This window comes from Dendroctonus ponderosae, unplaced genomic scaffold, assembly GCF_020466585.1.
Source record: "Dendroctonus ponderosae isolate FM_Combo_2020 unplaced genomic scaffold, Dpon_F_20191213v2 Dpon_F_20191213_1, whole genome shotgun sequence".
In the NCBI taxonomy this organism is placed as follows: Eukaryota; Metazoa; Arthropoda; class Insecta; order Coleoptera; family Curculionidae; genus Dendroctonus; species Dendroctonus ponderosae.
Window position 1 is genome coordinate 27,603,141 of NW_026017110.1, and position 4,920 is coordinate 27,608,060.

The 4,920-nt window shown below is 37.2% G+C and overlaps 1 long non-coding RNA gene across 1 annotated transcript in view; it reads left to right on the top strand.

The window, feature by feature from the left end:
• Window positions 1-1,416: 1,416 nt before the first annotated feature.
• The window catches only part of LOC125502417, a 7,674-nt gene continuing 4,170 nt past the window's right edge, over window positions 1,417-4,920 (top strand). The window contains exons 1-2 of the long non-coding RNA XR_007280185.1: window positions 1,417-1,598; window positions 1,833-1,993. This is a non-coding gene — a long non-coding RNA (uncharacterized LOC125502417). The remainder of the gene's footprint in view (window positions 1,599-1,832; window positions 1,994-4,920) is intronic.

The window sequence follows — 4,920 nt, forward strand, 5'->3', positions numbered from 1 at the left end:
CCTGTCCTGCTTATCTTCCTAATTGCACTTGACGAGTCAGAGAATATTATAGCGTTTTCGAATTTCTTCTTAATTGCCATGTCGACTGCTTCGTGGATTGCTTCAATTTCAGCATTACAAATCTCTAACTCGTTAAGTAATTTGCTAGAGAATTTGAGGTCTAGTTCTGGGATATATATTCCAAAACCAACTCTATCTTTTTTCTTTGAGGCGTCTGTATAAATAAACTTATGTGTGTTTTTGTATCTTGATGTAGTTGCTAAAAATGTTTGTGCAATGTCAATGTCATCCTTTCTTAAGTCGAAATTGAGCGTTTTTATGTTCTTTATTTGATTCTCCATGCTGATATCGTAACAAGGGAAGTTTTTATGATAGGATATTTTTCTGGTATATGGCAGGAACGGTTCAAAGGCCTGTACTATTATCGGTATTCGTTGATTAGACGGTTTTTGTAAGTAAGATCTTCTTAAAGTTGTTATAATTTGAATAAGTGGATGCTGTTTTATTCCTATATGTTTTGATAAAAATTTTGTCGCAAAAATGTTTCTCCTGTAGGATAAAGCTATTTCGGAGCTCTCCGCCAAAAGAGCGTTGGTGGGTGTGGAGCAAAACCCTTATTAAGCATTCAACACATTAACGCTTCAGACTGCTGTAAAATGCACGAATTCACAGTCAAATGCGGCTAATGAATGCATCAACCTCAATATATTATTGGTTTGAGATCTGGTAGAAAGTTTAGATAAAGCAACGCATGTATGACAAGACACAAGTTTATTGTGGATGGATTCCGAGTGCACGTAAACTGAACCGAAACAATACAAATGTTGACTTTTACTCTGACTTTGACTGTTTAATCTTTCTAGTACAAATTCCTAGGTTATCAGGTTTAATTGTCTTTAAATAAATTGTAAGCTTTTCCACACAAATAAAATAGTTTATTTTAGGCTTCAACGACAAAAAATATCTGGAGAAAATGGATTTTTTTTAATGTAATGGGTTTCGAGAAGCTGATATACAGTATTTCTTTTGTAAAGGAATATTGTTGAAAAAATACATCAACTTAGATTTTTCTTTCCGTTCTGTACGGTCTCCTGTTGAAACTTGGGGACTTTCACGCAATTCATCCATTCTTCTGAATACTTCTGTGTCTCTATCTTTTTCAGAACCAAATATTCTCATTGTGCTTCTATAGCCAGTCCCACCTTTACAAAAACAAGCAACTTTAAAATTACAAAATAAATATCAACAAAACAAACACCAAACTATGATATTTAGTCGAAACGTTCCAGTAAGCATTAAAAACTGCTGTTGTGAACTGAGGTTGTGATGTGAAATTGCGTGGTCCTGTGATGAGTTTTGTAGTTCCGTGATGAGAGTGCGCAGTGATATTTAGGTACTCAAATAAATAATGGAACTCTTGAAAACTGAACTGAAAAATGAAATTTTAAAATGCAGAACTCTTTTCGACTGAGCAGAGTTTTTCTGATATCGGATTCTACAAGAACTTACCTAAATTCACAGAGTTATTCGGAGCATCCAGTACAGACTTCTAGGGTTCGTAAAGAAACCAAGTTTAAACAATTTTCTCGGTTTCAAATGTGAGTTAACTAACCAATAAATGCAGTTAATATTTATTGACGTTCATGCACTGGTAGACAAAGCCATCTTTAATGGACAACAGCGTATAAAATTTTCAAGTCAATTTTCTTTGTTTTTAATGTGGTCATTTGAAAACAAACCGGTTTATAGAAAGCCATATGCACTCTATTTTGGTCTGCATTATTCGAAAATTAGTGTATTGCGTGCAGAATTAAAAATTGTAATTTTTGCAGCGATGGCGGGATGGCTTCCAACGGATAGCAAGAAAAGGATAGATGCAGACTGCCCGAAACAGACAAGCGTGGAGATCATTGGAAGAGGCCTACATTCCGGAGTGGATGAAGATAGCCCGAGAAGAAGAAGAAAAGTAACCGTAGTGTTGCTTTCGAATGAAGTAAGTCAGAGCTGCGAGATTTTTCCTTTCCTTCTAACGAATTTAAAAAAAATAGGGCCAGTTTATCCGATGGCTTCGTTTAAAAAAATAAAAAAAAAGATAAATTTTCGGTTCGTTTTTTTTTGAGGACTTTTGTAAGAATTAATGTCTACTCGCCATAAAATTCCTCAAATTTTATTTAAAAAGGCGATTTTTTTTTGTTCTTCAAATTTGTGGAATTTGCTTTCAAATAAAGTAAAAAGCAAGGTGCAGAAAGTTTCGTTCTTCCTCTGATGATTTTTTAAAGAACCTTCTTAGTCTTACAGCCAATTTATAGCCATTTTTGTTCAATAATGCTTGAAAAATTCAAGTTGCCAATGGAATTAGCTTTTTTGTACTTAAAGCAAAATTATTCTCATTATTATTATTATTTTTAAAGACCCTTTGCTCTGCGTTTTTCGTCTGGTCAATGTTGTTGATTCTCCTGTGATATGGATGTCCAACTATCCTTCCATCTTTTCGGTGGTCTTCCGATGAGGCTTTTACCAGCTGGATTTCCATTCGACACAATCTTGGCTATTCTTTCGGAGTCCATTCTTTCTACATGGTCCCGCCAGCATCTTCTGCGCTTTCGTCCCCATCTGATTATATCCTCTACCTTGCAGGTCTGTCTTATTGTTGCGCTCCTCACTCTATCCCGTAGTGTTTTTCCGCTATTGACCTTAGAGTCTTCATCTCTGCCGTTCTTAACATACATTTTGTTTTGTTTGTGTCTGCTCGGGTCTCGATGCCGTAGGTGAGTATTGGTCCTGCGCATGTTTTATATATTCGAACTTTACTGTCGATGCTCATATGTTTGTTGTTCCATATGACGTCTCTTAAGCAACCTGATGTTAACGAGGCTTTGTTGATCTGGGATTTGAGATCTTTAATTGGTTCGTTGCGGCTAGAAATATCCACTCCATGGTGTCTGAAAGTTGTGACTTGCCCGACAATTATTTATAACCGGCTTACATCTCGTTAGTTCCCTGGCAATTGTCATACATTTTGTCTTGGATATTGATATTTGCACATTAAATTGTGTGCTGACCTGATTGAATCTGTGAAGTTGTCTTTGCAAATTGTCCTCCGTTTCTGCCAATATTGTCGCGTCATCAGCGTAGCAAATGATGCTAATCGATTTTCTGTTGATCCTATACCCCATTCTTAAGCCGCTGATCTCTTAAATGATGTCGTCCATAATCAGGGTGAACAGAAACGTGCTTACCATATTCCTTAGCTTATTAGCTTTTTTGTATTTAAAGCTAAATTAAAACTTGAAATAATTTTTTTTGTAAAAAGGAGATTGTTTGGTTTTGCCTTGATTATTTTTTGAAAAAAGCTTGTTAGTATAACGCCCGAAAATCCGAGAAAACTGCCAGTGACGCGATTTTTCTCCGTATTTCGAGTTTGGAGTTGTTCATTCGAATCATGTATTTACGAATTTTATTTCAAAAAATCCCATATGTCTAACGGCCAGATTACTCTTTATGTTGCATCAAAAATTCCGGAAAACTTTGCCAGTGAAGTGACTTTATGGCACTCGAATGAAGTAAAAGGGAGGATTGAAAGAATTCTGGGTTTATCTTAGTGAAATTTAAAAAAAATCTTGTAATTTGGACACCCTGTTTATTCGCTCCCTTGGGCGAAAAATTCCTGGGAAATCTAAGATAGTCGCTAGTGACGTGATTTTTTGCGTGCTTGCGTTGCGTGCGTTGAGTTATTTCGGTTTTAAGGAAATATGGGCAGGTTTTAGCGGGTTTCGATTTTCTCTTTCCGAATGTTAAAATGGTTAAAAAATCCAAGAAAGTTTCCAACTAAGTGAATTTTTGAGTGCTTGCAGTTTGGAGTAAACTATAAGTTTCCGATTTTAGCGACGAACCAATCGAAAAAATGTTGGCAGAAATATCCTGAAATATAAAATAGACGTAAAATATGCCTGAACGAGACGTGCTGAATAATTTCAATTAAGGAAGTGACCACAGATGGTTCGAGCAGATATTGCAATCAAAGCTGAACTTGAAAGGCGAAAGCTTGTCCAAAACAAAACTTACCCAACTACGGAAAGGCAAATGAGACCGAGTATCAAACAACCATAGAAGCAAAATTGCAACCGTTAAGCAACCTAGAGAAAATGAACCTCAGCCAACTATCGACAACACTTGGTAACAGTATCCAAGTAGCAGAAATTCGAAGTTCAGTCCTCAAACTTTGGAGCTACTCGGTCAGAGAAGAAGAACAACGAGAAATTCCAACGAATCTAGGGAGTTGTGCAGGACATTAAACAAGGAAACTCGAAAGGACCTAAAGAACCATAACAGCCAGCTCATGCAAAGCGGAATAGAAAATAGCTCTACTATCAAACTACTCAAATCACGTATCTAGAATGGAAAGAAAAAAGTGTTCTAAATTAAAAATCAATTGGGGAGAACGGGATGGAGATACGCAGGAAATTGTTTGTGTAATTCGGAGCTCCTTCAAAGATCGGTACGGCTCAACTATACCAAAACCAGAAAGCAAAATGTCGACTCAGAAGAAATTCCCGAAACAACGAGGGCAAAAATTCAAAAGGCGCTGAAGCAAATTAAGCACGCGAAAGCTCCTGGTGGAGACCGCATCACTGCTAGAATGCCAAAAATGGGAGGAGCAGCTCTGGGGAGGGCACTTTGTGTCTTGTTGAATAGATACATAAGCGAGGAAAGAATCGTTGAATCCTGGCAAAATACCGAGTTTATCCTGGTCTGTAAAAAGGGGATAATACTAACATCGCCAACTATAGACTAAAAAGCCATCTTTGACGTGAGGGCACTTGGGAACCTGAGAGTTCGTGTTGAATCTCAGCACGCCAAGAGCCAGCTGACACAGTGCTTCCGGTGTCAGCTCTATGGACATGGACAGTCCAAATGTAC